The following is a 10,258-nucleotide window of genomic DNA, read 5'->3' on the forward strand; positions in this document are numbered from 1 at the left end:
ATAAAGAGAGCATGACCATGCACATACATATCATGATGAGTATAGTGAGATTTAATTGGGCATTACGACAAAGTACATAGACCGTCATCCAACTGCATCTATGCCTAAAAAGTCCACCTTCAGGTTATCATCCGAACCCCCTCCAGTATTAAGTTGCAAACAACATACAATTGCATTAAGTATGGTGCGTAATGTAACTAGTGACTACATCCTTGAACATAGCACTAATGTTTTATCCCTAGTGGCAACAGCACAACACAACCTTAGAACTTTCTCACTTGTCCTGTGTCAATGCAGGCATGAACCCACTATCGAGCATAAGTACTCCCTCTTGGAGTTACAAGCATCTACTTGGCCAGAGCATCTACTAGTAACGGAGAGCATGCAAGATCATAAACAACACATAGCATAACTTTGATAATCAACATAACAAGTATTCTCTATTCATCGGATCCCAACAAACGCAACATATAGAATTACAGATAGATGATCTTGATCATGTTAGGCAGCTCACAAGATCCGACAATGATAGCACAATGGGGAGAAGACAACCATCTAGCTACTGCTATGGACCCATAGTCCAGGGGTAGACTACTCACACATCACACCGGAGGCGACCATGGCGGCGTAGAGTCCTCCGGAGATGATTCCCCTCTCCGGCAGGGTGCCGGAGGCGATCTCCGGATCCCCCGAGATGGGATCGGCGGCGGCGGCGTCTCCGGGAAGGTTTTCCGTATCGTGGTTCTCAGATCGGGGGTTTCGTCACGGAGACTTTTTATAGGCGGAAGGGCAGGTCAAGAGGCGGCACGGGGGCCCCACACTACAGGCCGGCGCGGCCAAGGGGGGGGGCCGCGCCGCCCTATGGTGTGGCCCCTCCGTGGCCCCTCTTCGTCTCTCCTTCGGACTTCTGGAAGCTTCGTGAGAAAATAGGCCCCTGGGCTTTGATTTCGTCCAATTCCGAGAATATTTCCTTACTAGGATTTCTGAAACCAAAAACAGCAGAAACAAGAATCGGCACTTCGGCATCTTGTTAATAGGTTAGTTCCGTAAAATGCACGAATATGACATAAAGTTTGCATAAAAAATGTAGATAAAATCAATAATGTGTCATGGCACATGAGCAATTATAGATACTCTCGAGCCGTATCAGCATCCCTGCTTAGTTCTGCTCGTCCCGAGCAGGTAAAACGATAACACAGATAATTTCGGAGGTGACATGCCATCATAATCTTGATCATACTATTTGTAAAGCATATGTAGTGAATGCAGCGATCAAAACAATGTATATGACATGAGTAAACAAGTGAATCGTATAGCAAAGACTTTTCATGAATAGCACTTCAAGACAAGCATCAATAAGTCTTGCATAAGAGTTAACTCATAAAGCAATAATTCAAAGTAAAGGCATTGAAGCAACACAAAAGAAGATTAAGTTTCAGCGGTTGCTTTCAACTTGTAACATGTATATCTCATGGATATTGTCAACATAGAGTAATATAATAAGTGCAATAAGCAAATATGTAGGAATCAATGCACAGTTCACACAAGTGTTTGCTTCTTGAGGTGGAGAGAAATAGGTGAACTGACTCAACATTGAAAGTAAAAGAATGGTCCTCCATAGAGGAAAAGCATCGATTGCTATATTTGTGCTAGAGCTTTGATTTTGAAAACATGAAACAATTTTGTCAACGGTAGTAATAAAGCATATGCATCATGTAAATTATATCTTATAAGTTGCAAGCCTCATGCATAGCGTACTAATAGTGCCCGCACCTTGTCCTAATTAGCTTGGACTACCGGGTCATCACAATGCATTGTTTTTACCAAGTGTCACAAAGGGGTACCTCTATGCCGCCTGTACAAAGGTCTAAGGAGAAAGCTCGCATTGGATTTCTCGCTATTGATTATTCTTCAACTTAGACATCCATACCGGGACAACATAGACAACAGATAATGGACTCCTCTTTTATGCATAAGCATATAACAACAATTAATAATTTTCTCATTTGAGATTTGAGGATTATTGTCCAAAACTGAAACTTCCACCATGGAGCATGGCTTTAGTTAGCGGCCCGATGTTCTTCTCTAACATATGCATGCTTAACCATATGGTGGTAGATCTCTCTTACTTCAGACAAGACGGACATGCATAGCAACTCACATGAAATTCAACAATGAATAGTTGATGGCATCCCCAGTGAACATGGTTATCGCACAACAAGCAACTTAATAAGAGATAAAGTGCATAATTACATATTCAATACCACAATAGTTTTTAAGCTATTTGTCCCATGAGCTATATATTGCAAAGGTGAATGATGGAATTTTAAAGGTAGCACTCAAGCAATTTACTTTGGAATGGCGGAAAAATACCATGTAGTATAGGTAGGTATGGTGGACACAAATGGCATAGTGGTTGGCTCAAGTATTTTGGATGCATGAGAAGTATTCCCTCTCGATACAAGGTTTAGGCTAGCAAGGCTTATTTGAAACAAACACAAGGATGAACCGGTGCAGCAAAACTCACATAAAAGACATATTGAAAACATTATAAGACTCTACACCGTCTTCCTTGTTGTTCAAACTCAAAACTAGAAATTATCTAGACCTTAGAGAAACCAAATATGCAAACCAAATTTTAGCATGCTCTATGTATTTTCTTCATTAATGGGTGCAAAGCATATGATGCAAGAGCTTAATCATGAGCACAACAATTGCCAAGTATCACATTACCCAAAACATTTATAGCAATTACTACATGTATCATTTTCCAATTCCAACCATATAACAATTTAACGAAGGAGAAACTTCGCCATGAATACTATGAGTAGAAACCAAGGACATACTTGTCCATATGCTACAGCGGAGCGTGTCTCTCTCCCATAAAGTGAATGCTAGGATCCATTTTATTCAAACAAAACAAAAAACAAAAACAAACCGACGCTCCAAGAAAAAGCACATAAGATGTGATGGAATAAAAATATAGTTTCAGGGGAGGAACCTGATAATGTTGTCGATGAAGAAGGGGATGCCTTGGGCATCCCCAAGCTTAGACGCTTGAGTCTTCTTGATATATGCAGGGGTGAACCACCGGGTGCATCCCCAAGCTTAGAGCTTTCACTCTCCTTGATCATGTTGCATCATACTCCTCTCTTGATCCTTGAAAACTTCCTCCACACCAAACTCGAAACAACTCATTAGAGGGTTAGTGCACAATATAAATTGACATATTCAGAGGTGACACAATCATTCTTAACACTTCTGGACATTGCATAATGCTACTGGACATTAATGGATCAAAGAAATTCATCCAACATAGCGAAAGAGGCAATGCGAAATAAAAGGCAGAATCTGTCAAAATAGAACAGTTCGTATTGACGAATTTTAAAATGGCACCAGACTTGCTCAAATGAAAATGCTCAAATTGAATGAAAGTTGCGTACATATCTGAGGATCATGCACGTAAATTGGCTTAATTTTCTGAGCTACCTACAGGGAGGTGGACCCAGATTCGTGACAGCAAAGAAATCTGGAACTGTGCAGTAATCCAAATCTAGTACTTACTTTTCTATCAACGGCTTAACTTGGCACAACAAAACACAAAACTAAGATAAGGAGAGGTTGCTACAGTAGTAAACAACTTCCAAGACACAAAATAAAAACAAAGTACTGTAGGTAAAAACATGGGTTGTCTCCCATAAGCGCTTTTCTTTAACGCCTTTCAGCTAGGCGCAGAAAGTGTGTATCAAGTATTATCAAGAGACGAAGTGTCAACATCATAATTTGTTCTCAAAATAGAGTCAAAAGGTACCTTCATTCTCTTTCTAGGGAAGTGTTCCATACCTTTCTTGAGAGGAAATTGATATTTTATATTACCTTCCTTCATATCAATAACAGCACCAACAGTTCGAAGAAAAGGTCTTCCCAATATAATGGGACAAGATGCATTGCATTCAATATCCAAGACAACAAAATCAACGGGAACAAGGTTATTGTTAACAGTAATGCGAACATTATCAACTTTCCCCAAAGGTTTCTTTGTAGAATGATCAGCAAGATTAACATCCAAATAACAATTTTTCAGCGGTGGCAAGTCAAGCATATTATAAATTTTCTTAGGCATAACAGAAATACTTGCACCAAGATCACATAAAGCATTACAATAAAAATCTTTAACCTTCATCTTAATGATGGGCTCCCAACCATCCTCTAGCTTTTTAGGAATAGAGGCTTCACGCTCTAGTTTCTCTTCTCTAGCTTTTATAAGAGCATTTGTAATATGATGTGTAAAAGCCAAATTTATAGCACTAGCATTAGGACTTTTAGCAAATTTTTGCAAGAACTTTATAACTTCAGAGATGTGGCAATCATCAAAATTCAAACCATTATAATCTAAAGCAATGGGATCATCATCCCCAATGTTGGAAAAAATTTCAGCAGCTTTATCACAGCTTTCAAATAGCTTTAGCGCCAGTGCAGTTTTTCGCGCTTTGCATTAGAAGTGGAAACATTGCTAACACCAATTCTTTTATTAGTATGAGTAGGAGGTGCAGCAACATGTGTAGCATTAGCATTACTAGTGGTGGTAATAGTCCAAACTTTAACTATATTCTTTTCTTTAGCTAGTTTTTCATTTTCTTCTCTATCCCACCTAGCACGCAGTTCAGCCATTAATCTTATATTCTCATTAATTCTAACTTGAATGGCATTTGCTGTAGTAGTAATTTTATTATGATGATTCTCATTAGGCAAAACTTTTGATTTCAAAAGATCAACATCAGCAGCAAGACTATCGACTTTAGAAGCAAGTATATCAATTTTCCCAAGCTTTTCTTCAACAGATTTGTTAAAAGCAGTTTGTGTACTAATAAATTCTTTAAGCATGGCTTCAAGTCCAGGGGTGAACTCCTATTATTGTTGTAAGAATTCCCATAAGAATTACCATAGCCGTTGCCATTATTATAAGGATATGGTCTATAGTTGTTACTAGAATTGTTCCGGTAAGCATTGTTGTTGAAATTATTATTTTTAATGAAGTTTACATCAACATGTTCTTCTTGTGCAACCAATGAAGCTAATGGAACATTATTAGGATCAATATTAGTCCTATCATTCACAAGCATAGACATAATAGCATCAATCTTATCACTCAAGGAAGAGGTTTCTTCGATAGAATTTACCTTCTTACCTTGTGGAGCTCTTTCCGTGTGCCATTCAGAGTAGTTGATCATCATATTATCAAGAAGCTTTGTTGCTTCACCAAGAGTGATGGACATAAAGGTACCTCCAGCAGCTGAATCCAATAAATTCCATGAAGAAAAATTTAGTCCTGCATAGAAGGTTTGGATGATCATCCAAGTAGTCAGTCCATGGGTTGGGCAATTTTTAACCAGAGATTTCATTCTTTCCCAAGCTTGAGCAACATGTTCAGTATCTAATTGTTTAAAATTCATTATGCTACTCCTCAAAGATATAATTTTAGCAGGGGGATAATATCTACCAATAAAAGCATCCTTGCATTTAGTCCATGAATCAATACTATTCTTAGGCAGAGATAGCAACCAATCTTTAGCTCTTCCTCTTAATGAGAAAGGGAACAATTTTAGTTTAATAATATCACCATCTACATCTTTATATTTTTGCATTTCACATAGTTCAACAAAATTATTTAGATGGGCAGCAGCATCATCGTAACTAACACTGAGAAAATTGCTCTCGCATAACAAGATTCAAGAAAGGTGTTTAATTTCAAAGAATTCTGCTGTAGTAGCAGGTGGAGCAATAGGTGTGCATAAGAAATCATTATTATTTGTGGTTGTGAAGTCACACAACTTAGTGTTTTCAGCGTTAGCCATTTTAGCAACAGTAAATAAAGCAAACCAGATAAAGTAAATGCAAGTAAACTAATTTTTTTGTGTTTTTGATATATCAAACAAGATAGCAAATAAAGTAAAACTAGCAACTAATTTTTTTGTATTTTGATTTAGTGCAGCAAACAAAGTAGTAAATAAAACTAAGCAAGACAAAAACAAAGTAAAGAGATTGAGAAGTGGAGACTCCCCTTGCAGCGTGTCTTGATCTCCCCGGCAACGGCGCTTTAAATTTAGCTTGATGGCGTGTATTTCACACGTTCGTTGGGCAACCCCAAGAGGAAGGTATGATGCGCACAGCAGCAAGTTTTCCCTCAGAAAGAAACCAAGGTTTATCGAACCAGGAGGAGCCAAGAAGCACGTTGAAGGTTGATGGCGGCGGGATGTAGTGCGGCGCAACACCAGTGATTCCGGCGCCAACGTGGAACCTGCACAACACAACCAAAGTACTTTGCCCCAACGAAACAGTGAGGTTGTCAATCTCACCGGCTTGCTGTAACAAAGGATTAACCGTATTGTGTGGAAGATGATTGCTTGCAGAAACGGTAAAAAACAAGATTGCAAGAGATTGTATTTCAAAGAAAGAGAATTGGACCGGGGTCCACAGCTCACTAGAGGTGTCTCTCCCATAAGACGAACAGCATGTTGGGTGAACAAATTACAGTTGGGCAATTGACAAATAAAGAGAGCATGACCATGCACATACATATCATGATGAGTATAGTGAGATTTAATTGGGCATTACGACAAAGTACATAGACCGTCATCCAACTGCATCTATGCCTAAAAAGTCCACCTTCAGGTTATCATCCGAACCCCCTCCAGTATTAAGTTGCAAACAACAGACAATTGCATTAAGTATGGTGCGTAATGTAACTAGTGACTACATCCTTGAACATAGCACTAATGTTTTATCCCTAGTGGCAACAGCACAACACAACCTTAGAACTTTCTCACATCGTCCTGTGTGTCAATGCAGGCATGAACCCACTATCGAGCATAAGTACTCCCTCTTGGAGTTACAAGCATCTACTTGGCCAGAGCATCTACTAGTAACGGAGAGCATGCAAGATCATAAACAACACATAGCATAACTTTGATAATCAACATAACAAGTATTCTCTATTCATCGGATCCCAACAAACGCAACATATAGAATTACAGATAGATGATCTTGATCATGTTAGGCAGCTCACAAGATCCGACAATGATAGCACAATGGGGAGAAGACAACCATCTAGCTACTGCTATGGACCCATAGTCCAGGGGTAGACTACTCACACATCACACCGGAGGCGACCATGGCGGCGTAGAGTCCTCCGGGAGATGATTCCCCTCTCCGGCAGGGTGCCGGAGGCGATCTCCTGGATCCCCCGAGATGGGATCGGCGGCGGCGGCGTCTCTGGAAGGTTTTCCGTATCGTGGTTCTCGAGATCGGGGGTTTCGTCACGGAGACTTTTTATAGGCGGAAGGGCAGGTCAAGAGGCGGCACGGGGGCCCCACACTACAGGCCGGCGCGGCCAAGGGGGGGGGCCGCGCCGCCCTATGGTGTGGCCCCTCCGTGGCCCCTCTTCGTCTCTCCTTCGGACTTCTGGAAGCTTCGTGAGAAAATAGGCCCCTGGGCTTTGATTTCGTCCAATTCCGAGAATATTTCCTTACTAGGATTTCTGAAACCAAAAACAGCAGAAAACAAGAATCGGCACTTCGGCATCTTGTTAATAGGTTAGTTCCAGAAAATGCACGAATATGACATAAAGTGTGCATAAAACATGTAGATAACATCAATAATGTGGCATGGAACATAAGAAATTATCGATACGTCGGAGACGTATCAATACCATATGATAAAGGCTAAGCCCAAGGATGTGCCCGATCTTCACGGATTTGGGTGGAATTCTTAGAGGGAGGTGGATGAACGCGATGAACACGAAGAACACGTAGGGGAATCGTGGGGATACAACACACACACGAACACAAATCAGTTTTCCCTCGTTGGCCCGAACCACCAACTCGATAGAGGTTGCAGAAAAAGACCTTCCGGTAGAAGTCCCGCAAAGAGATCGACAAATCGAAGCTCGAGAGATCTAGAAGGGTGAAAAGACCGGAAGGTTGATAGAAGTGCAAGCAAAAGACCAAATAGGTAAAAGTGCAAGCAAAAGATCAAACAAACGGTAGAAGTCACCAAAGAGATCTTCACGAGTCGATAAGGAGCCCGGGTGGGTACAAGATCAAAGATCTAGGTAGGGTTCCCACAAGGGTGAGCTAAGCTCAGGTTTAATTTCACATCAAGTCTAATCTCAGATCTGAGCCAACAAGGTTATTTATAGGTGGGGGGCGAAGGGATAAGTTACACGCTGAAAAGTGTTGCCGTGCTGAAGTTCGATGGGGCGGAAGTTCCGGTCATCCTGGGCGGAAGTTTCGGTCACAGGCGGAAGTTCCGGTCTTGCGGGCCGGAAGTTCCGACCGGGGCGGAAGTTCCGGCCAAGTTCCGGCCTAGTTCCGGAAATTGCCCATTTCCTTGCAGTAACATCCAGGGGCGTTTTGGCGCAATTTCGGAACTTGGGCGGAACTTGGGCGGAAGTTCCGGTGAGCGGAAGTTCCGGTCCCTCGGGGCGGAAGTTCCGGCCTGATCCATTTCTCAGGGCGCTGGAAGGCATCTGGAAGGCATCTGGCCGGAAGTTCCGGTCCTGGGGGGCGGATGTTCCGGCCTGGGCGCTGTAGCTCCATCTTCATCATTTCCAGCTCTCTCTCCAATGGCTTGGTCTCCATGGCTCGCTTCTTGGTCGATGTACCTGATTGAACATAGGGTATTTGCATGAAGTAGCAAGTCATCCAAAGGGGTATCAAAAGCATACGCGGAAAGGAGCGAATTCACCTCTTGGCGTAGGGCTTGGGCTCGAGCTCGTGTCACTGGACCACGAGGAGGGCTTGTCGGTCTTGAGGCGGCGGTGTCCGTAGGCCACCCCGTATCAAGCTACAATTACGCACATAAGTAAGTACAGGTACAATCGCGCACACGAGCGAGTACAGCTGATCAACTGTATATATAGGGTAATTATTCGCCCACAAACAATCGATGTCGTTCTTTCCACAAGGACTAGGCGACGACTACAGTACTCGGCTAAAGCTAGGTCACACGAATAGATTTGGTTTTTGCAAAGAAATAAATCTAAACTACAGAGCAGTTTCAAAGGTCACACAAGCGATCAGATCATGCATTTCAGCTAGAACAACAAACAAAGAAAAAGGACTCACAAAACACACTCACTAGCATACACTTGAGACTAGGATAGAAGAAAATGGGTAGAGGTCAGAGTATACTACGAGCACATACATCAACAAATTTACTCACTTCACAAGCAAAAGATTAGAAGCAGAAGCAATTATAAGATAGGGATAGAAACCATAACGAGCACTTGCATCACATGAACTAGGAACTGAACACGTTCCTACTCAGAAAGCAACATGCAAGTTGATTCGTCACAAATATAGTTTCCTTATCGTTCTTCCGCAGGGATCAAAGTAGCAACTTGTTCACGTTCAGGTATCTAGATCAATTAATCTTTGGTAGGGTTTCTTTTAATTCTAAAAGAGACACTTTTTATCACTACGAAATTCAGTGCACATGCATCAGAAACAAGCATAGAAGAATTCAGAATAAAGAAGGGGAATTATCACAACAGGGGATACAATAAAAAACGCTCCTTTCATCAGTTCTCAGATCATTAGCAAGCAAGGTAAAGTACCAGGAAGAATTTAGGATCAGGGAAGAACTTGGCTGTTGCTAACGATGTTACAGGTGAAGCAGACGTTCAGCAAGGGAAGCAGGAAAAAAACAGGGGAAGATCTTGAGCTTGGCGGCGACTGCTTCCCTTCTTCTCTCGGTGGTCCGAGGAACCCCAGATCTCCCTCATCGCCTCCTCTTTTCTTTTCCCTTGGTTTCTGGTGGTCTCTCTCGCCCCCCCTCTGGTCTGCTGCCTGGTCTCCCCCGTCTCCTCTCTTCTTATCGCCTTTTTTCTCCAAGATAGGGCTCGCGGGGCAGGTGAGATGCTTCACCGATGCCCTCCAGATGCCTTCCAGATAAGATGGCACAAAATAATAAAAAGAACCTTCCCTTCTTTCTTAATTGAAGAATTGGCGCCTTGACACGCCCATCCTGTAAAAGTGCACAAAATGATGTAACTAGTATTTCAAATGCACTATAGTAATGGCATAAATGATGAATTTAGTAAAATAGTCATGCATATATGAATAGATAAATGGTTATGATCAAATCCCCCACGCTTGAATCTTTGCTCGTCCTCAAGAAAAGTAGCTTCAGCAACAGCACTAAACAGGGTCACACTCAAGTTGATGAACATTCAATATCAGAGAGATGTATTAGATTA

At 41.7% G+C, this 10,258-nt stretch overlaps 1 long non-coding RNA gene across 1 annotated transcript; it reads right to left on the reverse strand.

Annotated features, from left to right (window-relative positions):
* Positions 1–8,044: 8,044 nt before the first annotated feature.
* On the reverse strand, positions 8,045–9,872 carry LOC127319518 (uncharacterized). The gene is made up of 2 exons (XR_007862543.1): positions 9,617–9,872; positions 8,045–8,844 (listed from the first exon to the last, which is right to left on the reverse strand). It is a non-coding gene; the product is annotated as an uncharacterized lncRNA (long non-coding RNA).
* Between the last annotated feature and the right edge of the window lie 386 nt (positions 9,873–10,258).

The sequence above is a fragment of the Lolium perenne genome, chromosome 6 (genome assembly GCF_019359855.2).
Source record: "Lolium perenne isolate Kyuss_39 chromosome 6, Kyuss_2.0, whole genome shotgun sequence".
Lineage (NCBI taxonomy): Eukaryota > Viridiplantae > Streptophyta > Magnoliopsida > Poales > Poaceae > Lolium > Lolium perenne.